This window comes from Pongo abelii, chromosome 15 (assembly GCF_028885655.2).
Source record: "Pongo abelii isolate AG06213 chromosome 15, NHGRI_mPonAbe1-v2.0_pri, whole genome shotgun sequence".
NCBI classification, from domain to species: domain Eukaryota; kingdom Metazoa; phylum Chordata; class Mammalia; order Primates; family Hominidae; genus Pongo; species Pongo abelii.
Window position 1 is genome coordinate 23,038,251 of NC_072000.2, and position 25,039 is coordinate 23,063,289.

Genomic DNA, 25,039 nt, shown 5'->3' on the forward strand with positions numbered 1-25,039 from the left:
ATTGGACTTTATTTTCATGCTATGATTGGTTGGCCTAAGATTTGCTCTCATCCAATCAGAATCGAAGCTGGGAGCTCAGCTTAGAGAACAGGAAGTGGGAGCCACATACCCCGAGCTGGAGGCTTGAGCCTGTGGGATCTAGGTTCGCCTCACTGCGGTTGGTGGAGGTGACGGAGGTTGCATCTTGGCCAGCATGGTGAAAAGGTGGCAGGGTAGGTGAGCTATCCAGGGATGCACTACCCTGAATAGGAGCACTATCAAGGTCACATTGTCGGTGGGGGTATCGGGGATGTGGGTTGGTGGAGTTGGCGGGGGCTATACTGCCTGGTGGTGGGGGTGGTTGTGTGTGCTACAGGGGGCTGACCGCCAGCTGGGGGGAGGGTTGGGGTGCTCTCAGCTCCTGCACTGTCATGGCAGGGGGGCGGGTTGGGGGCACTATCTTGGCTATCACTACCACAGTGCTGGGGGCAATGGGGCAGTTTGGGGGCACTATCAGGTTTACGTGCCCTGTGGCATGCCGGTGGGGGGGCACTATTGGGGGTTGCACTGTACTGCTGCTTCTGGCAGCGGGCTACGGACGTGGCAGAGATAGCTGTGGTCTCCAAGGAAGGAGCCGTCCTCCTCTTACGAGACTCTAGATCCTAGAGGGCAACCTCTGTTTGCTCGTGCTGGAGCGTGGCAGGCGCACAATGTTTCCTTGGGAATCCTGAGCACAGTAAGGCCCCCACACCCGCCATGCTTCCCCGGCCTGCACCGTCTCACTGTGTTGCAGAGACAGTCTGGGACCCCTGGGCACGGAGTAGCGGGCACCACGGGGCAACAGGGCCCTGTGGGTGGAGGCATCAGAAACAGGAACTGGCACTTGGTTGGAGAGAGCTGGCTGGGTCTGAATTTCTGCTGCTTCTGCTCACCAAGGAGTGCAGCCAGGGTGGGCCCAGCAGTTCCTGGCCAGCTGGACCTAGCCAGGGGCCGGTTTCGGCAAAGGCAGTCACACCCGCCCCAGTTCCCAGTTGTGCGTTTGCTGAAACCAGCCCCTGCCACCCAGTGGCCAGCATGACAAGGTGAGCCTCTAACATTACCACTCTCTGCATCCTGTTCTAGGCACTTCTGGCTTTTACCACCCAGATGCTTCGAGCTAGGAGATGGAAGAGTCATCTGTTGCACGCTGGAGGCTGGAGCCTGCAGATGGCATGGTTCTGTGGCTCGCCTCACTCCAGTTGGTGGCAGAGACAGAGACTGCAACTTGACCGTAGTGGTGGAGTGGTAGGAGAGTGTCTGCGGGGGCCAGGTGGTAGGAGGCTTGTAGGGTGGGCCAGTGCATTGAGGGCAACAGCAGCAGTGGTCGTGTTGGCATTGGCGTTAGTGGTGGCAGCAGCAGCAAGTGTTGGATCCGAGAAGTGAGAGTGGGAATGCTGTGGAGCCCGCCGGGCCCAGCCCGGCCTGAAGTGGGGAGGCAGCTGCGGGTGCTGTACCGCGGCCTAGGTGGCAGCTGTGGAGGCCCAGCCAGGGCAAGGAGGAGTCCTGCTCCTTCTCCTGCAGAATCTGGAGGTGCCCTCCTCCTGCTGGTGCCTGGGCCAGGTGTGAGTGGCAACATTGTCTTATTCTTAACAAAATTTAGGGGGTGACTATTGGTGTATAAAGATACACCAAAGCTAAAAGATACACCAAAGCTAAAAGTAGCTTGGTTTTGTTGTGAAAAGCCTTGAAATATTTTCAAATTTCATAAATCGGGAGGGGAAATAAGGTATCATAATAAGCTTTCTAATTCCCGCACCTGTTCTTCTTCCTTTCTTTCAGTCTGTTTTTTCTTCTTCTAATCATCATCTTGTTCCTCTTCATTTTCTTATGCTGCTGCTTCTATTTGTTATTTATATTCTTGTTTCTCCTCTTCTTGTTTTCATTATCCTAAGCAATGGCCTTAACAAACAACAAACCAAAACTGAGTTAAACACAAACTACTTGTCACCGAGTTGTATTCTTAAAATAATCAGTCCATTACTATGCTTTAGGGATGAGGAAAAACATTGATTGCATAATTATTTGGTTACTTGAATAGCTATGCTTTCATGATCCTGTTAGTATGTTGTAAGTAGTTATTCAAGGAATCAAAAATGAAGCATCAAATAAAATATTGCTAGCAAACAGCCACTACATCTCTCTCACATAGTCTGGAGCTATGCAAGAGTCAGGGGGGTAACTAGTTCCAATTTATGAGATCATTAAGTGAACTGTATTCCTTTCATTTTATTTCTCTGCCACTATTTTCAAGAGTATTGTCATCTGCACGAGCAAATCTGGTTCATCACATTTTCGCAACAGGAAAAGGAAGGGGGGATTATGTGGATAATGTTTTAAGGCCAAGATTCACAACCAAAACAAAGTCTTCATTGACTTTTGCCTTCAAGAACCTGCAGTGTTGAGCCCTTTTTTATTTCTGGTATTACTACCTTTGGTATGAAATCTTTTTTTTAGTGATTACTCTAGAAGTTTATGCATTTTAATGACTACTTGAAAGAAACAATCTATATTGTATCATTTTTCAAGCCCACAGAAATGCATAAGGTCTGTAATTTTGACACTTTTTATTTTTAAGGTTATGAGCATGTAAAATACTGTTGATATGTGTAAGGATATGTAAAAATGCCACTAGATAGCTTATATTGAAGATATAGTGTCTAAATTTTTGTCCAGAGTGGATTGGTTGCAGTTTCTTAGGTGTGTTTCTCAATACATTGCCTCAATGTTTTAAAGCATATAGAAATATTAATACTATTTAACCTCATATAGTCCTTTGTAGGTTGTTTAATATTTCTACAGACTACAGATATCACAGCCTCCATTAATATTCAGTAATATTAATAAAATTTGGGATATATACCGTTAGAATCCAACAAATCCGGAGAAAAATTGTTAAATTATATAGCTGTAGAGCAGGAAATGAAACCCAGGTTCCAAGCTCTAAGGGGCCCACGAGCTACCACACAAGTGAATCAGTGACAGGCATAGAGTCAGCAGAATTACAGGATGGTTAAAATTAAAAGAGAGAGCTATGGAGTCTTACACTATGTGAACATAAAATTTTAAACTGCATGGTGTCTCAGTTTATCTGTCTTTACAATAAAGATAGTACTAAGTTTTTCTTTTTCTTCTTAGTTGTCTGAATTACTTTCCTAGTCTGTCTTGTTGCCACTCTCGATGCCCACATGAGAGGACCTGAGATAATTTCTAACAGCCTGAGACTCCATGGGAAAAACAGAAGGTGCCACAGACCCTCTTTTAAGAGAAACCTCTTTTCCTCATGGAATCCCAAGAACTGTAAGCAGACAGGTCCCTCTGAAAATCTAAGGCTCTACTGTTTGGCCTTGTATTACCTGATCTTTTTCGATTTGTGTGGGCATAAGAAATTAGTAGGGAGGAGGAGAGATACAAAGAAAATTGTGGATATGAAGATGTGTTTATGTTAGAAATGTTATGAAGAAATGTTACATGAGAAAGGATCTTGTATGGCAAATTCTTGTCCTAAAGTAGAATGACTAATTATTTAGGAAATAGGGAAAGATAGGACAAGTCAGAAAGTTCAAGCATGTCGTAGAGAGTCTCCGTCTGTCATCCAGGTTGGTGTGCAGTGGCATGATCTTGACTCACTGCAACTTCCACCTCCTGGGTTCAAGCCATTCTCTTCCCTCAGCCTCCTCAGTAGCTGGATTACAGGTACCTGCCACTACGCCCAGGTAATTTTTTGTGTTTTTAGTAGAGAGAGTCCAGCATGTTGGCCAGGCTCGTTTCGAACTCCTGACCTCAAGTAATCCAAACAGCCTCAGCCTCTCAAAGTGCTAGGATCCCAGGTGTGAGCCACCATGCCGAGCCTTATCTATGATTTTATTTCGGCTTTCTTTCTCCTTAGTCTAGTTAAAGCCTGTCAATTTTGATTTTTTTTTCAAAACCCCCCAGCTCTTTGTTCCATTGACTGTTTGTATTTTTTTGTATTTTGTATTTTGTATTTCTATTTGTAAAATTTCTGTTCTAATCTTTCTGATATTCTTTCTACTAATTTTAACATTTGATTTTTTTGTTTTTCTCATTACTTGAGGTGTACTGTCAGGTTGGCTATTTGAGATCTTTTTACTTTTCTGATGTAGGCGTTTATAGCTATGCACTTTTCCTCTTAGAACTGCTTTTGCTGCATCCCACAGGTTTTGTTATGTTGTGTTTCTATTTTTATTTATTTCAATAAATTTTTAATTTCTTTTTTATTTCTTTATTCATTGTTCATGAACATGTATTTTAATTTCCATATGTTTGTACAGTTTTTAAAGTTCCTCCTGTTACTGATTTCTCGTACTATTCCACTGTGATCAGAAAAGATGCTTGATATGAATTCAGTTTTTAAAAAGGGCTGTGACTTGTTATTTGGCCTAACACATAGTCTGTCCTGAAAAATAATCCATGTGCTACTCAGTAGAATGTGCATTGTGCAGTTGCAGAGTGGAAAGCTGTGTAAATGTTAGGTCCGTTCAGTAGAGATTACAGTTTAACTGATGATTTTTTGTCGTCTGGATGATCTGTTCATTGATGATAGTGGAGTGTTGATTATAGTTGAGTTTTGAGGTACTCTATTATTGTATTGCAGTCCATCTGTCCTTTAAGGTCTGTTAATATTTGCTTCTGTGTTTAGGTGCTTGAGTGTTGGTTGCATTTGCACTTATAATTGTGATACTGCTGTACTGATTTCTTTCTCATGATATAATTATCTTTCTATTTTATCTAACGTAAGTATAGCTACTCTTGCTTTTTTGTTTCCATTGGTATGGGATATCTTTTACCATCCCTTCATTTTCAGTCTATGTATGTCTTTATAGGTGAACTGAGTTTCTTGTAGGCAGTATATAGTTGGATCTTGTCTTTAAATCCATTCAGCTACTCTGTCATAATTGGAGAATTTAATTCATTTATATTCAAGGTTATTACTAACAGGTAAAAACATACTACTGCCACTTTTACTTGTTTTCTGGTCGTTTTGCTACTCTCTTTTTTCTTTTGTTATTTCTCTCTTCATTTCTTCCTCTTTCTCTTCTCTCTCTCCTTCGTTCTTTCTTCCTTTCCTTTCCTCCCTCCTTCCCTTTCTTCCTGTCTGTATTTATAGTGAGGTAATTTTCTCTGGGAGTGTGATTTAATTCCTTGCTTTTTACGTGTCTATTATTTTTAGGGTGTCTGTTACTGAATTTTGTTTTCTGATTACCATGAGGCTAAAGAATATCATTGTAACAAGTGATTTTAAACTGAAGAAAACTTAAGTTTGATTGCAAAGAACAAAAAAGAGAGAAACAAAGATCTATAAACATTTATTACCCCATAACTCTATCCCCCCCAACACACGCACACACATTTTGACGTTTGGATCTCTTCAATACCTTTTTATATTGCCTCCCAATTTAAAAATTGTTGGGTTATTATTATTTTAATAATTTTGTATTTTAGCCTTTTGTTATTGTTAATTGCTATGTGCACCATTGTTCAATAATGTCTTAATTTGTTCTAATAAATACATATGATGTGTGTATATATATATACACACACACACATACACACACATAAATTTCTTAATGGCATGGGCGTTTTTTCACCACTGTTTTTCCAGCCTCTAGTTCCTATTGCCTAGCGAATAGAACACTTAAACTAAATGCTTGTCAGATGAGTAAAAGAGCTCTTTAAAGTGAGTAGATCTTAACACATTGCCGTATGTAATTTGATTGGAAAGAATTTTCCAATGATTTAACTCATTTTTTTCCTTTTTAAACTTCTATTTTTAGATTGGGGTACATGTGTAAGATATGCAGATTTGTTACATAAGTAAACGTGCATTATTGGGGTTGATTGTACAGATTATTTCATCACCCAGGTATTAAGCCTAGTATCCATTAGTTATGTTTCCTCCTCCTCTCCCTCCCCCAGCCCTCCACTCTCTGATAGGCCCCAGTGTGTATTGTTTCTCTCTATTGTGTCCGTATCCTCATCATTTAGCTTCCACTTAAAAGTGAGAACATGCAGTATTTGGTTTTCTGTTCCTGCTTTAGTTTGCTTAGAATAATGACCTCCAACTCCATCCATGTCCCTGCAAAGGACATTATCTCATTTTTTTTTTTTTTTTTGTGGCTGCATGGTATTCCATGGTGTATATGTACCACCACATTTTCTTTATCCAGTCTATCATTGATGGACATATGGATTAATTCCATGTATTTGCTATTGTGAATAGTGCTGTGAGGAACATATGCATGCATGTGTCTTCGCAATAGAACAATTTATAATCCTTTAGGCATATACCCATTAATGGGATTGCTGTGTCGAATGGTAATTCTGTCTTTAGGTCTTTGAGGAATTACCACACTGTCTTCCACAATGGTTGAATTAATTTACACTCCCACCAACCGTGTAAAGTGTTCCCTTTTCCCCACAATCTCACCAGCATCTGCTTTTTAACTTTTTAGTAATAGCCATTCTTACTGGCATGAGTTGGCATCTTACTGTGGTTTTGATTTACATTTCTCTAATGATCAGCGATGTTGAACTTTTTAAATATGCTTGTTGACCACATGTATGTCATCTTTTGAGAAGTGTCTCTTCATGTCCTTTGCCCACTTTTTAATGGCCTTGTTTTTTTCTTGTAAATTTGGTTAAGTTACTTGTAGATGCTGGATGTTAGACTTTTGTCAGATGCATATTTTGCCAAAATTTTATCCATCTGTAGGTATCTGTTTGTTCTGGTGATAGTTTATTTTTCTTTTTGCTGTGCAGAAGCTCTTTAATTTAATTAGATCCCATTTGTCAGCTTTTGCTTTTGTCACAATTGCTTTTGGTGTTTTTATCGTGAAATCTTTGCCCATGCCTGTGTTCTGAGTAGTATAGCCTAGGTGGTCTTCCAGAGTTTTTACAGTCCACAAACCACTGCCCAAGGAAATCAGAGATGACACAAACAAATACGAAAAACGTTCCATGTTCATGGATAAGAAGAATCAATATTGTTAAAATGGCCATACTGCCCAAAACAATTTATAGACTCAATGCTATTCCCATTATACTACTACTGACCACCTTCACAGAACTAGAAAAATCTGCTTTAAAATTCATATGGAACCATAAAAAAGCCCAAATAGCCAAGGCAATCCTAAGCAAAAAGAACAAAGCTGGAGGCATCACACTACTCAACTTCAAACTATATTACAGGACTACAGTAAGCCAGACAGCATGGTTTTTGTACAAGAACAGACACATAAACCAGAGGAACAGAATAGAGAACTCGGAAATAAGACCATACAACTACAAACATGTGATCTTTGACAAACCAGATGAAACCAAGTAATGGGGAAAGGTCTCCCTATTAAATAATCGATGCTGGGATATGAGGCTAGCCACATAGAAAATTGAAACTGACCCCTTCTTTACATCATATACAAAAAATTGACTCAAGATGAATTAAAGATTTAAATGTAAATTTATCTCATTTTGATAGTTTCTTGTGCATAAAAAATTTAGTATCTCTTCAATGTGCTATATCCATCTGCTTGTATTTGTGATTATACTTCTATTGACCCAATCTCAGAAAAATTGTTCTGTGTCCAACAAAGGCAGTAAGATGGATGGATGATTTAGTTCATACCTTCGTTTTCCCTGTCTCGAGGTCACTGTCCTATACTATCTGATGTTCACTGTCTGAAGACCATTGATATGTATATTTTATCAAAAATTTCTTAGTTTATTTAAGGCAAGAGTGCAAACCTAGTCCTTATTATGCCATGTGTCTGCAATAAGTTCCAGTGTTATAAAAACATATGAATTCTAATGTGAATACCAGCCAAAGTAGACTTCACAGGAAAAACAGTACAAAAGAGAAAGACAAACATTTTATAATGATAAAATAATTGATTCATTTAAAAGACAAAACAATTTGAAATGCATATGCTCTTAATAATATAACTTCAAATTATATAAAGTAACATTTTACATAGCTAAAAAAGAACAGCCAAATTCATAATCTAAAGATTTCAAGTGGGGTTTATACCAGGGATGCAGGGATGGTTTAACATACACAAGTCATAAATGTGATACATCACATAAACATAATTAAAAACAAAAATTATGTCATCATCTCAGACACAGAAAAAGCATTTGGCAAAATTCAGAATCCCTTTGTGGTTAAAATTCTCAGCAAAATTGGCATAGAAGGGGCATAACTCAAGGTGATACAAGCCATCTATAACAAACCCACAACCAACATCATACTGAACAGGGCAATTTTAAAAGCATTCCCCGTGAGAATATGATGCCCACTTACCACATCTATTAACCATAGTTCTGGAAGTCCTAGCCAGAGCAATCAGACAAAAGAAAGAAATAAAGGGCATCCAAGTCAGTAAAGAGGAGGTCAAACTGTCACTGATTTCCAGTGATGTAATTGTGTATCTATATAACTCTAAAGACTCATCTAAAGAGCTCCTAGATCTGATAAATTCAGTTAAGTTTCAGGACACAAAAAATCAATATATACAAATCATTAGCATTGCTATACACCAACAACAACCAACCCGAGAATCAAATCAAGAACTTAATCCCTTTTACAACAACTGCAAACTGCAACTGTATCTCTTAGGAACATACAAAGCCAAGGAGGTGAAAGATCTCTTCAAGGAAAACTGCAAAACACTGCTGAGATATCACTGACGAAAGAAACAAATAGATAACATACACATCTCATGCTAATGGATGGGTAGAATCATTATTGTGAAAATGACCATATTGTCCAAAGCAATATACAGATTCAATGTAATTCTCATCAAAATACCATCATCAGTCTTCACAAAACTAGAAAAAAAATCCCAAAATTCGTATAGAACCAAAAAAAGAGCCTGCCTAGCCAAAGCAAGACCAAACAAAAATAATAAATCTGGATGTATCACATTACCCAACTTCAAACTATTTTACAAGACTATCCTTACCAAAACAGCATCGTACTGGTATAAAAATAGGTACATAGACCTATGAAACAGAATAGAGAACCCAGAAATGAAACCAAACACTTAGCAGCCAACGGATCTTCAACAAAGCAAACAAAAACATAAAGTTTGGAAAAGACATATTCCATATGGTAATGGAATATTTGGAAAGCCACATGAAGAAGATTGAAACTGAATTCTCATCTCTCATCTTATACAAAAAAACCACTCAAGATGGATCGAAGACTTAAATCTAAGATCATAAACCATAAAAATTCTACAAGCTAACATTGGAAAAAACAGTGAAAACATCGGCTTGGTTCTTCATGACCAGGAAACCAAAATCAAACACAACAAAAACAAAGATAAATAGATTGAACATGACTGCTGTTCTTTATTAAACATTCTATGTAATAATAACTAATAAATATGATAGCAGTGGAATAAACTATGATAAAATTCATATTAAATATTAAAGCCAATCAAAAATGTAATGAATAATTATGATTGATGACAATGCCATTGATGTTACTTATTACCTGTACTCAGTAACTGGTATATATATATTTTTTTCTTTTTATTATTATTATTATTATTATTATTTTATTATTATACTTTAGGCTCTATGGTACATGTGCGCAACGTGCAGGTAAGTTACATATGTATACATGTGCCATGCTGGTGCGCTGCACCCACCAACTCGTCATCTAGCATTAGGTATATCTCCCAATGCTATCCCTCCCCCCTCCCCCCACCCCACAACAGTCCCCGAAGTGTGATGTTCCCCTTCCTGTGTCCATGTGTTCACATTGTTCAATTCCCATCTATGAGTGAGAATATGCGGTGTTTGGTTTTTTGTTCTTGCGGTAGTTTACTGAGAATGATGATTTCCAATTTCATCCATGTCCCTACAAAGGACGTGAACTCATCATTTTTTATGGCTGCATAGTATTCCATGCTGTATATGTGCCACATTTTCTTAATCCAGTCTATCATTGTTGGACATTTGGGTTGGTTCCAAGTCTTTGCTATTGTGAATAATGCCGCAATAACACAGAATTGCTAGCTTTCCCCCAACCCCCTGCCACCTCTGTGTGAAAGCAGAGGGAGGGGGCTGAAGGTACAACCTAAGGGTGTCAACTCTTACTTATTGAACAAGAACCTGCATACACAATGCCAGTGATGTGATTAATCATTCCCTGGTCCAAAAAGAAGGTCGTTCATGTTGAAATTTTGATTTATGTGTGCTCTTGCATTATCTCCTAAACCCTAGCCACTTGCCAGCATGCACAATGTAATGATTTTGGCATTTGTGTAGGACTTTAAAAACATTAAATAATGAATCCCTCTAGAACATCTCCTTGTATTACTATATCCTACTCAATTTTTAAGTAGTGAAAATAGAGATAGTGTATAATTTCACTAAATCCTCATATCAAGTTAGTAAAGTAGAGGAGTAGGAACAATTAAATGTGTTCAAACATTATAATGTGGAATCATTAAACATGTCTCATAGAGTGCAAGTAGACTCCACAGGTCTAGAAAAGTGATAATTTCAAACTTATCAAGGAAGTTAGGAGATTAGGCTAATCAAAGGGTTTTTTCTTTATATTTACTAGTGTTAATATCATCTAGTAATACTTCTGGCTTAGTCATCTTCCTCCGGCTAGTATCATACTCACTCAAAAATTGATTACTTTTTAATGAATCATAATTTACATGTAAATTTTGACTCCATTCTTTAAAATGCTAAGGTACTAAATTTTAGAATATGTTTTTTGTTGTTTTTAAAAATGCATATTTGCTATAGAGTTAAAATTCTTTATTCTACTAGTGTGTGTAAATGCCTTGTAGCTGTTGTATTTGGCTTTGATCACCAAATACTAGTGAACATATCTGTGCATCTGAAACTTTGAAAAGTTACCTTGTAAACCAAAATGTTTTAGTAGTAATCTATGTGAAGATGGCAGCTGCTGAGATAATAAAATAGATTTTCTCGAAAAAAAAAAATAGATTGAACATAATTAGACTAAAAAGCTTCTGCACACCAAAAGAAATAATCATCAAACAGACAACACGTACAGTAGGAGAAAATCTTTGCAATCTATACATCTGACAAAAACTCATATCCAGAATCCACAAGGAACTCAAACAAATCAGCAAGACAAAAAAAAAAAAAATTCCATCAAAAAGTGGGCTAAGGACATGAATAGAAAATTCTTAAAAGAAGATATACAAATGGTCAACAAATATATGGAAAAACACTCAGCATCACTAATTATCAGGGAAATGCAAGTTAAAAACACAATGAGATACCACCTTATTCTTGCAAGAATGGCCATACTTGGAAAATCAAAATATAATAGATATTGACATGGATGTGGTGAAAAGGGAACACTTTTGGATTAATGGTGGGAATGTAAACTAGTATAACCACTGTGGAAAACAGTATGGAGGTTCCTTAGAGAACTAAAAGTAGAACCTCCATTTGATCCAGCAATCCCACTACTGGGTATCTACCTAGAGGAAAAGATGTCATATGAAGAAGACACGCACGTGCATGTTTATAACAGCACAGTTCGCAATTGTAAAAATATGGAACCAATCGAAATGCCCATCAACCAATGAATAGGTAAAATGTGGCATGGAATACTACCCAGCCATAAAAAGAAATAAAATAATAGGCTGGGCACAGTGGCTCATGCCTGTAATCCCAGCACTTTGGGAGACCGAAGCAGGAGGATCATCTGAGGTCAGGAGTTCAAGACCAGCCCGGTCAACATGGTGAAACCCCGTCTCTACTAAATATACAAAAATTAGCTGGGCGTGGCGGCAGACACCTGTAAGACCAGCTACTCAGGAGGCTGAGGCAGGAGAATCACTTGAAACTGGGAGGCAGAGGTTGCAGTGAGCCGAGATTGTGCCATCGTGCTCCAGCTTGGGCAACAAGAGTGAAACTTTGTCTCCAAAAAAGAAAAGAAAAGAAAAGAAAAAAATATGAAATAATGGCATTTGCAGCAACCTGCATTATTCTAAGTGAAGTAACTTGGGAGTGGAAAATCATACAGTTGCATGTTCTTACTTATAAATGGGAGCTAAGCTATGAGGACACAAAATCCTAAGGATGATGTAATGGACTTTGGGGACTTGAAGGGAAGGGTGGTAGGAGGGTGAAGGAGACTGCACATTGTGTACAGCGTACACTGCTTGGGTGATGGGTGCATCAAAATCTCAGAAACCATTACTAAATAACTTAATCATGTAACCAAAAACCACCTCTTCCCTTTAAAAACTATTAAAATAAAATAAAGACAATTTAACATCTTTCCATCACCACTTGATCAAATGAATAAGATATGAGTATGAAAAAAGAAGAGTTAAAAAATAAAACAGAAATAAATATTTGACATTTATAACCAATTAACAAAATATATATATATTTTTCAATTGGTAAATATTACCAAACATTTAACAAGATAGAATATATGATGAGTTTTACATCGTCTCAATATATTTGAACTTTTTGTATCATAGAAAGTACATTCTCTGATCACGAAGCATATTAAGTTAGAAATAAACAAAAATGAGACACTTAGAAAAACACAAGCTATCTAGGAAATAAACCATACACCTCTGTACATTCTGTAACTAATGTTGTTTTAAAAATTCCTTATATTGGTGTGTGTATATGTGTTTTGTTATTAGATTTACCATGTGTCAAACAAATATATTAATCTTTCACAGAAAAATTTTTCTTTGTATTTTTCTCTGTCCTTAATTTCTACTTTTATATTTGCTCTTGCCATTCTTCTTCCTTTAGTTTTAATGTAATCTGTTTTTGTAGCTTATTGTGGATGTTTAGATAATTGATTTTGCATTATCTTTTTTAGGATCAATACACCAGACTGTAAATATTTTTAAATACTACTATGCTTGCGTCCCACAAATTGTGATATATAGTAGTATCATTATTTTTCAGTATGAAGGGTTTTCCAACTTCCCTGTGAATTTTTTATTTGATTCAAGTACAACTTTAAGAGAATGCCTTGAAGGAACACAAGGTCTGAGTCTTTTAAGGAAAAAGACAATGATAAACAATTATAGTATAATGCTACAGTTGGGGACTTTTGATACATACTAATTATTGGTATTATGAAGTCACCTTTTCTGTAAGTTGGAAATTACGCCAAAATGAAAATTTTAAATTCAGTAAGGCTTTTACTCTATTACAAAAACACTTACATCAGGAACTCAAGGATAATACAACTTTAAAAAACTTATGTAAACATGTCATATTAAAAGATTAAGGAAGAAGGATTATACAGTTACCTCCACAGTTTTAGAAAAATACACTAAAAAATAAATATTTACTCCAAATTTTAATAATAAGTCTTAGAAACCATAAGATTGAAAGTTCTTGTTTGGGTAGAGCACATCTATGAGAAATATATTGTATATTATGTTTAAAGCAAAACATTAGAAAGATATCTTCTATTTTGGAAACTAGGATGCCTGTTATAATTAATTTTCAATGCAAAATTTGAGATGATTTTCAATAAAATAAGAGCAATAAAACTAGAAAATACATGAAAGAGTGAATATCAAGCAGAAAGAATCTAGATTCTTATGTATTGAAGAAGTCATAATGATATGGTTAAGATAAAAAGAACTAGGCCGGGCATAGTGGCTCAAGCCTGTAATCTCAGCACTTTGGGAGGCCGAGGCAGGTGGATCATGAGGTCATGAGTTCAAGACTAGCCTGGCCAAGATAGTGAAACCTTGTCTTTACTAAAAATACAAAAATTAGCCAGGCATGATGGTGGGTGCTTGTAATCCCATCTACTCTGGATGCTGAGGCAGAGAACTGCTTGGACCCGGGAGGCAGAGGTTGCAGTGAGCCGAGATCGCGCCACTGCACTCCACCTGGGGCAACAGAGCCAGGCTCTGTCTCAAAAAAAAGAAAAAAAAAAAAGAACTAATAAGAATGTATAGAACATGGTTAATTGTAAGGTCAGCATAAAACAAATAACATCTTTCTTATACATTATCAAAAGAAAAATGAAAATTATATAAGAAATTCATTTTACAGAGGATATTTATGTCTACATGCAAATTGCCTAGGAATAAATTAGGAATAAATATATTGGAATATGGAATATAATCTATTAAAATTTGCTGAACTATGTAAAAGAAAAAAATTAGAGAATTGCTTTTAATGTGTGGCATAAGTCAATATTTAAAGACCTCAATTTTTTCCAGTCTCTCTCTCTTTTTTTTTTTTTCTCGCCAGGCTAGCCTGCAGTGGCACCATCTCAGCTCACTGCAACCTCTGCCTCCCGGGTTCAAGCGATTCTCCTGCCTCATCCTCCCGAGTAGCTAGGACTACAGGCACGTGCCACCACACCCAGCTAATTTTTGTATTTTTAGTAGAGACAGTGTTCCACCATTTGGCCAGGATTGTTTCAAACTTCTGACTTCAAGTGATCCTCCTGTCTCAGCCTCCCAAATTGCTGGGATCATAGGCATGAGCCTCCATGCCTGGCCTTTACTGTTAATTCACAGCAATATCAGTCTGTTCCATCTAGGATACTTTTTGAAACCTAGTAATTTCTTTCTAAAGTTTATATGGAAGACTAGATGGGTGGAAGTGGGAATTACAAAGAAACATTTAAAAAGAGTAAAATGTTTTACCAATTTAAGGATCCCTGCCTATACTTATAGAAATATGATATTTATCTGAACATATGATAACCATGTTAATTCAAACCAGACAATAATGATGGAATACCAAAATTAAATAATGAAAGAGGAGGACTAATTATATGCACTATAGTTCAGATTTTGTTAAATTTGGTCTTCCTTTTTTTTTTTTTTTTTTTTTTTTGAGACAGAGTCTCGCTCTGTCACCCAGGCTAGGGTGCAGTGGTGCCATCTCGGCTCACTGTAAGCGCCACCCCCCGGGTTCACACCATTCTCCTGCCTTAGCCTCCCGAGCAGCTGGGACTACAGGTGCCCGCCACATGCCTGGCTAATTTTTTGTATTTTTAGTAGAGATGGGGTTTCACGGTGTTAGCCGGGATGGTCTCGAACTCCTGACCTTGTGATCCACCCGTCTCGGCCTCCTAAAGTGCTGGGATTACAGGCGTGAGCCACTGCGCCCAGCCAAATTTGGTCTTTCAAATCAATGATATTATTCAATATTATTTATACCACACAGATGTAAGTGCTGTATTATGCTGAAATATTTAAGCATTTGTTTTTGTGCCCCCAGTCAAATGATCACAGATCACAGATCACATACATCTATGATATGTATATAGTAATGAGAATCTTACATCCCTGAGATAATTACTTGTTGATTTAATTTCTGCTATTTTCTGTTACTAGATATACTGCATTTATGTTTTTAAATAGAATTCACCTTGTGTGTGTAGTGCATACACATGTGAGGTGTGCACACACACACACGTACACATATGCCCTCATGTGTGCATAAGCATACTCAGGTACACTTATTTTTGAGGTTATGCTAGTTTTGTATGAGTAATTTCTAGTTTTTTTGTGTTTTTGTTTTGAATCAATTTATATATTAAGGAAATTATGCATTCTTTCTTTTCCTTTCTGAACTATGAATTCTGGGCCCAGGGACTTTATTAGAGGAATTCTTTGATGAAATTCTTTGATAACATTCTCATTAATTGTTTTTATGACAAATATTTTAGTATTGATTTCTTCTAGAGTCAGTTTTGAATATTTCAGACCACATGTTTTAAAAAATGATTTGAGATTGGCACTTCATCTTTGGTGTATATTATGTCATTAATTATAATTCCTGTTTTTCTCCTGAGTTTTCCATATTCTGTTTATATCATTGTACTTTTTGAGTAGCTAAATATATTTTAAAAAATATTCTCATGCCATAGAAGAAAGAGCCTAAACACCTTTTGTGTGATCCATATCACTAGTTAGAATAAAGATCAAATAAAGACAATTTTAAATGCTATTAAGTTTTGATCAAATATTATTTCTCCACACCAAAATACCAAGTGAATGATGTGAAGTGTAAACCAACCATCTGCTATGTTTCATGTTATTGTAATACACTTGTTTCCTTCAGCATAATGTTAGCAAAAATTGTGTGTGCAGTCATCAGATAAATTTTCTGGGCTTGATTTCCTTCCAGATGTAATTTTATGATCATCCATTTTCCAGTTTCCTATGAAATTCACTCATTTAGTAAGAATTTAGTGAATATCTTCTGTGTACACTGCTTTGTACTGAAATTGGTGATTTAAAAAGAGGTGAAAATGTGTTCTTTATTAATACTTTCTGGGAACATTCATTGTACATGTGCATCAAAGACATGCACATAGGAAGAATCTGCAACAATTTAATTGACATACAATATGAACTATAAAAATGTGTGATACAGAAAATGGGTCTAAAATAACAAACTAGCCCTACAGGAAATAAATTAGAAAGACAATGAGAATCTGTACTTGAACTGGCCATTGAATAATAAGTAAATTTTAAGAGCCAACAGGAATAGAAAGACAATTGGAAAACTAGGTATATGAAAATAATATTTTTTGAAAACCTCTTTTGTGTTTTTATTCCGTTAAAATTTTAGTATGTTGGTGCGAGATAAATCTAAGAGATTACCATAGAATAGTAAATATGTGCTATAGACCTTAATGGTTTTCTAAAAGCAGAAGTTTATTATATGGTTTAAGTCTGTATTGATTCAGAAAAAAATGCATTATTTTTATATTTAATTTCCCTGCTGAGTCATTTGGCCTTCTTTTTAGAAATACATATGGGTTATTCACATTATATCAACCACATGTATAGACAATTGAAGAAAACTGTAAACAAAAAAAATTGCTCTGATCCTCACATAATTTATATTCTAGAAACAAAAGATACAATTTAATAAACAAGTCAGATAATATGCATTTTATGACAGGAGACATTATCTATGTCAAAGGTTCATAAACAATCCGCTGGATATGACCACGGCATGCCAATATATGTATTGTGGAAATATCATAATGTCGTAACCGAGCGAGTTGTAGAGAAACGCCACGCTGTGAGACGATTTCAGGAGTCCTTTATTATCCGGCAACCGAGAGACCGCTAGTGCTCAAAATTCTCTTGGCCCCAGAGAAGGGGCTAGATTTTCTTTCATACTTTGGTTTAGAAAGGGGAGGGGGGAGCTTAGCTGAAGCAATCTTACAGAAGTAAAACAGGCAAAAAAGTCAAAAGGACAAATGGTTACGGGAAAACAAACAGTTCCAGGTGCAGGGGCTTTAAATCCATCACAAGGTGATAGATGTGGGGGCTTTGGGTTCTATCAGCCGGGCGAATTCCTGGGAACTGCAGATATAGCGTGCCACAGTATCTTATCAGCTAATTGAGTTCTTTGATGTTCTGGGAGTCAGTTTGCACAAGTTAAGTCCTTGAGGAAGGGGGTTGGGTAAGAGGCTGCAAGTGAAGGAGCCAAAATGGAGTTTGTCTGGCTCTCTCAGCTAAGGGAGAGTCAATTCAGGTTAAAACAAGGTAGGATAGCACAATAAGACCTTCCGTGTGAAAAAGAATTGAAAGGAATCCTGGACTCAAACGAATATGTAAAAAGTTTTTATAGAATGTTAAGCAGGAAATGATTGTGATTTGAAATAACAGGTTATAGGTGGGAATGGAAAGAGTAAATAGACCAAGGAATCATTTGAGAGAAACATACTTCCTGATGTTGTATTTATGCTGCAAGGGAACAGAGAAAAGGTACAAATGATTAGTTTTCAAATTTTTGGCTTAAAAATTTGTTAACCCAGTGCCTGATACAGGGGGTATTAGTTAACACTAACTGCTTTGGTTGCCAGGTAAAGAAACTCTACTTTGTCAGGAAAAGGCAGGAGTCAATGAGCTATGATCCATGGCCAAATTGATCTTGCCATCTGTTTCTGTAAATCAAGTTTCATTGCAACACAGCCATATCCATCACTGGAGCTTAATAGTTGCACTCAAACCTTACGTTCCATAAAACGTAAAATATTTGCAATCTAGCCCTTTACAGAAGATGCTTACTGACCTTGGGCTAAAACAGAACAGTAAAATTCATCAGTGTTCAACATCTTTTCAGGTGTTCAGACAGTGTTATCCGGACTCTGCCTCTGCATCTTTCAGTTCTGCCTCAACATCGGCTTCTGCTTCAGTAGGCTCAGAAGGTGCTTCATGAGACAGCAACATTACCCTATCCATTTAGAATCCAGAAGGAGTAAACTTGGTCCAAAAATTTTAGCTAAGTTCGTGGAAGTCACTGTCTGTACTGAGGTCTGGATTTCATGGCATCTGTGGAGTTAGAGGTGGAATAAAGTCATTTGGACTGAGGATTTGGAGTCTCCAAAGGAAAAGCATGGTACTATTATTACCCACACCTGATGTCCAGCATACTGGAAACATAGGAGAAGCATAAGGTCTTGAAAGAGAAAAAAAATACTTAATTTTAGTCATAATGAGTTAAAAAGATACAGTAATTAAAAAAATGAATACTCATGCAAAACATATGAGCTAGATAAAGTTTTGGTCTTTGGAGAATTTTATCTATATTGACTCTATTGTCTCTCACAATGCTGCTGTGAAATATGTATCTCCATTTATCAGATGAGAAAATTGAGGGAAACTGAAGATATTCAGAAATAATAGCAACCAACTAGTACTATTTATTTACTATTTGCTAAATAATTTCCTAAATAAATTTTTAAAGTAATTATCTTTCCTGGCAATGCATAATTATTGAGAAGTCACTGTTACAAGCATCAAATGCCTAGCTATGTACAAAAAGGCAAAGTTTCTGCCATCTGGGAAATCATGCTACTATGACATAATAGTAAGCAGGCAGAAAAAGTTGGCTTTCAATACTTAAATACCATCAGCAAAGTATGACGGGAGGCCTTCATTTTAAATGAATGCTGTATGTTTAGCCCAACTCCCTCTAAACATAACTGGTATATGAATTGATATCGTACTAGATATTTCTGTTTTTGAGTCTCAGCATAATTTTGAGTGGAGAAAAAATATACATACATCTTTATCTGCGGTGAGATCCTCCCTCTATGTAAAGAAAATTGAAATAGAATTGTGTTGTTTCAGAAAAGCAAGATTAAATTTATTTTGTTTAATAAATGTAAATTATTTACTTATTGAAAGTAGGTAAGGGGAAGATCATGATCACAGTTAGTGATTATTGAGTCCTTGAAAAATACCAAATAGTCTTCACTTAAATCATCTTTAGATTAACTGGCATTATTGTAAACCTGTTTTACCAGCATAGAAATTCTTGTGGTCAGCTGTCCGTTAATGCACCATATGCCGTGTAGGCAGGATTTGAACCCAGGAGATACAGCTAGAGCAGCATGCTTCTACTCACTGCACCATGATGCCTCCATAGAACCCCGTGGTTTTCATTGGTGCTGCTTGTTCTCTTGTCTCAACTGTGAAAACATCTGAGACTCTGCAGTTGACTCAGAGAAGTAGAAAGGAAATTGCAGCCCCTTTCCTGATAATATCAGGGATAGGAAAGTAACTGCAAACATTGAACACAATTTTAAGAGTAAGAAATGCTTGGACTCACTGTTTCCTGAATCGCATAGTGCAGAATATGAATTCAGGCAGTGGCTGACTTTGTCCTCCAACTGTATAAACAAGGCAGTAGACTCCAGGAGGGAATCTGAGATAAGTTTTTAAATTTTTTTTAGTTATTAGTTTTGTAACCTGTGACACCTGGAGGTGCAGTTTCTGTGGTCCTCTTTAACTCCAAACGGATTATGGAGCAAGTCGATAAATAGTCCATCACCTAGAAAACAGTTACAAAGAACAGGCCTCAGAAAACAACTTCATTAATATCTATGTTTTTGGAAAGGAAATTCTCCCTTATGCTTTTCACAGTTATAGAAATCTCAGGCACAAAAAAGCCTTTTCATAAGTATTAGCATATACATTTCTTTAAAATAATGAGAATGTTTTAAATGTTACAAAGAAAATATAAGGAGACATAATAGTTACATTTCAATAATACACTTATGTACAAAGTAGTAAAGATCGTATGTTGTAATACATGGGAATCATATGTTGTAATAGATGGGAAATAGTAATTTGGTTCAAAGTATTTGGAGCATGTTCATTAATCTAGATTAATACATTGTATATTTAATTTAGATAGAAATAACATTTTTATTTTATAATTATATAAGAACATAGCTATTTTTCAAATTTATACATTATTTACTTAGAATCTGAAACTAAAATTTGGTTTTAACTGTATCGTCACCTTAGTTTTTCTTTTCGGAGACATGTAGTTTAGGTCAGCTTAGTAATATCCAGAATTTACACGTGTGAAATTTAGGAGGATTTTAAGATATATCGATATTGTCAAGAAAGTATTCAATAAATGATAAATTAATGAAAATTAATGATAAAATAATACTAACAATAATCATGGAAAACATTGATCTTATTATCCTTGAAATAGCAAAGAATTGGCACAATGATGGGTTTTTTTAGATTAAATTATCTAAATAATTGCTTCAGTCTTCTATTGTACTTTCCCAAACTAGATTCTTAGGACTTTATGATGTGTGGTAGTTAAGAGTACACAGAATGGAAGAAATAACATCCAGTAAGTTGTTTGCTTAACATACTTACCACAGTTCTCACTTATAAGCTAATTTAAGCAATCTTTTTTAGGTATGCATGTTCTAAGCTAAATCTAACATGGTTTTATTTTCTGATCTCAAAGAAGATAAAACTTAATTCTACTGAAGATATTGTTATCAATATCACTGTCTCATAAGCTTGCTAATATTTAGATATTGTGATACATACATACATACATACATATTTGATAAAATATAGGAGTAGAGATACCTAGAAATAGATCTACCTTTTTAAATAAGGCTTTAGCTCATGGCAACTTGAGCACAAAGAAAGCATGACTGTAGTATCCATAGTAATAATATACAGGAGTAATCCTACTTCATTGAAGTACATTTATGAAAGGATAGCATTGTACCACAATAAAAGTCATAAATTTTAATGATACTGGTGAATAGATTTGTTGGAGAAAAGAAGTAAAATGATATTCAATATGTGAGAATCATTTAACACCCAAAATTTTATTTTTTTCGCTAACTTCTATGAAACTTTCTATTGTTTTTTTCTGGGATTTGACTTCTCCATTTGGCGAGCTGTCATTTTGACAGGGGTTAACACCAAAGGTCATCTTTCTGGAGGGCCATTTTACTAGAAAGCTTGAAGACAGCTGTGGTGGGATTTCCTTTATATTAAACCCAGTTTAGAGGAGAATGCAGAGTCCCCAGGTATACTGTTAAAGCAGGGCATTTCAAAGTAACATCTTGCTTGGTTGCCACTTTGAACTGCTATATCTTTATATTGTTGAAGCAGTATTTTTTCCCTCCACCATTAAAGGTATTAATTGTAAGTGCTTGAGAAGCACTTGTAACACAAAGCACTTCTGCTCCTACTATCATTTATTTAGTTTTAGCTTTCAAAACATAGAGAAATAACTGTTGTTTTATCTTTATATAACAGCACTTTAAAATGTTTATTTTTATGCTGTTCCTAAACAATGTCATAAAGTCATCTCTATTAGAGATCCTTCTGCTTATTTCAAACATCAAAAATTATCCATATGTGCTGAATAATTTTCACACTATATGAAAGCTTCAGGTTTTCCTTACAATTTTTCCCAATCTAGAATTTTGAATGTACACGGTTTAAGTAGCCCAGACCTTTGGTACCCAGATATAGATGAATTAATCATCAACAACTAATACATATTTTATATAGTTTGAATTTTATTAATTTGTATAATGAAGGGAACTTCAGCCTGTTGTATTCCAGGGGAAATCAATCATCTTATGTACAGTGCTTACTTCCCAGCTTTGCAACTATGGTGACTGGAAATGATAAAGTAGTTCCCAGAATTTCAGTGTTAATTATGGTATAGTACATCATTGGGACCCTTGTTTTAGAAAAGAAAAACTTTTCAAGATTTGTATCACATTGCCATCTACTTTAAATGCAGTTTAATTGTATAAGAAACACATTGTTTTTACAATTTTGATTTTGAGTATTTTCCTACTAAACTATATCAAAGATATTTAATGTTTTCAAAACACGTTTTTGTAAACGTGTTTTGAAAGAATAAATGATCTATTATATTCTAATAAATGCTTTAAAATTGTTTTAGATCTAGGATATTGTAGCTGTTATTGTGATACTCTGTCAGTTTTCCTCTTCGGGGCCTCCAAGAAAACCATTTCCCAGTTTATGAGGAAAACCATTTACAGCTTCATCACTCAATTAGGAATTGCCCTCAACCACAGGAAACTGCATAGTCAAGAGTATGCCCATTGTGTGGATGCATCCTGAGGTCCATTGTTGTCCTATGCTGGGAATATCAAAGTTGAACTCTTATAACTCAATTTGGAACAATGTGAAGGCTCGTTTTAAGTCCAGAGCTGTTTATAGAAGCAGCAGAATCCTCCATTGTCACCTTATTGTTTGGCAGCTTCCCCGTCTGTCTAATCCTGCATTTCTCTCTTCTTTACAGGTGTGTATCTCAAGAGCACTCCACAACAAAGATTCTGCCTGCAATCCTCCACTTCAAGGTCTGTTCTGGGAAACCTGTGTAACACGGTTATACATAGAGTGGTCTTAGGAAGCTGACTTTAACATGAAAATTTAGAGTTGGATCTTTTGCCGACATATTGAATATTCATAAGAGCATATGATACATTTGTCTACCATAAACATGTCATTTCAAAAAACCCTTAAAGTTGCCTTGTAGGACATCATTTTAAAACTAGTGTGTAGGAATATTTCATATCAGTTATTCAGTCTTCTTAATATCTGAATCCAAATTAATCTTCCATTCTGCTTTTGTTTATAAATAATATGATTTATTGTCAGATTCAATAATTTATATTTTCATTTATTCTAAAGTAGGAAATGCCAGCATAAAAATAAATTATTTGAAACAAATCACATTGTTGTCCCATTTTCCCATTACTCACGTGTAGAAGATATTGTTTTTAACAAAAACAGTAAGAGAAATAGAAACTACCCTTTATTAACTGATGCTTACTGGAAGCTTTAGAAGGATTTTATTTAACTTTCAATCAAGTTTTTCATGGACATTTTTGTTATTGACAAATAATTTTAATTTATCAAATCCTTACAGCAAATTATAGGTGCCATTATTAACAGATTTTTTTTTAAAACCTGATTCACAGAAAAGGTTAATGATATGGTTTGGATCTTTGACCCCATCAAATCTCATGTCGAATTGTAATCCCCAGTACTGGAAGTGGGGCCTGGTGGGAGGTGATTAAATTATGGAAGTGGAATTCTCATAAATGGAATAGCACCATTCCCTTGGTGCTGTCTTGTGATTGAGTTTTCATGACGTTTGGTTGTTTAAAAGTTTGTGGCACCTTTCCCATCTCTCTCTCTTGCTCTTTCTGCAGCCAGGTGAAGGGCTGTTCCCCCTTTGCCTTCTGCCATGATTGTAAATTACCTGAGGCCTCCCCAAAAGCTGAGCAGATGTCAGCATCATGCTTCCTTAACAGCCAGTGGAATTACGAGTCAATTAAATCTATTTTCCTTATAAATTACCAGTCTTCAGTTTTTCTTCATAGCAGTGAGGAAATGAACTAATTCAGCTAGTAAATGACAAATGCCATAAAAATAGCAAATAGTACAAGAAGATATCCAGCCAAGACTAGGGGACTCCAGAACCTAAGGATTTCTGAAAGCGTGGGTTTTTAAGAGTGTGAAGAAACTAAGCCTGGGACACATTTAGGAACTCAATTACATAAGAAATAAAAATCATATATAGACTATTTAAATTTAGAAGAGGAGGAGGAGAGGAGAAAGATGAGGAAGAGGAGGAGGAGGAAGAAGACATTCTGGCTTAGCACATTTACTCCAGTCTATAGGGAAAGCTCAGTTATACCCGTTCCCCACTAACCCTAAGAGGAGCTCTAATGTTCATAAGGGGCTTTCTCAAGGACTCAAATAAATCCTCAGGGATACAAAATAGGGTGGGATACCAAGCAATAGAGGTGTGTGTGTCTTTGTGTGTGCGCGTGTGTGTGTGTTAGACAAATAGATGAAAATTTTTTTCTTTTGAGACATAATCATTTTGTTTGGAGTCTCTCTCTTTTTCTCTCAATTTTCTCTTTCTCTCCCTCTCTCTGTCTTTCTTTTTCTTTCTCACTTTCCCTTTGCAATACTAGTGAAGTAAGGCAAAATGAAATGGGATCTTTCTCTAGCTTGATAGATCATTTGTTATTATTTGTTTCTTCATTACAAACTGTCCTGTTAAACTTTCATGGCTTAAAACAAAATAATTTATCTTGTTCCTGAAACTGAACTTTGGGCAGGGCCCAGTGTGAAAATCTCATCTCTGTCTATGTCAATCAGGTCAGCTGAGGAAATTCAACTGGGGCTACAGGTATAATTTTCAAGACAGCTCGCAGATGTGGTTGATGGATGCTGTCAGTTGGTAACTCAGCCATAACGGTCATTCAGGAGCCTCACTTCCTCTCCAAATGAGAATCTCTAGAGAACATCTTATGTTCTCCATGGCATAGTGGCAGTATCCTAAAAGCAAGTCTTCCAAGGGACAGGAAATTTCCTTCCAAGGGACAGGAAATACTCTGTCTCTCTCTTTATTACACTTTAAGTTCTGGGGTACATGTGCAGAATGTGCAGGTCTGTTACATAGGTATACATGTGCCATAGTGGTTTGCTGCACCCATCAACCCATCACCTACATTAGGTATTTCTCCTAATGCTGTCTCTCCCCCAGCCCCCAATCCCACGAAAGGCCCTGGTGTGTGATGTTCCCCTCCCTGTGTCCATGTGTTCTCTTTGTTCAACTCCCACTTATGAGTGAGAACATGCAGTGTTTGGTTTTCTGTTCTTGTGTTAGTTTGCTGAGAATGATGTTTCCAGCTTCATCCATG

At 36.3% G+C, this 25,039-nt stretch overlaps 1 long non-coding RNA gene across 1 annotated transcript; it reads left to right on the forward strand.

Annotated features, from left to right (window-relative positions):
* The first annotated feature begins 89 nt into the window (after positions 1 to 89).
* LOC134760019 (uncharacterized) lies at positions 90 to 23,051 on the forward strand. Its single transcript, XR_010136931.1, has 3 exons — positions 90 to 212; positions 1,102 to 1,263; positions 22,621 to 23,051. It is a non-coding gene; the product is annotated as an uncharacterized LOC134760019 (long non-coding RNA).
* The last annotated feature ends 1,988 nt before the right edge of the window (positions 23,052 to 25,039 follow it).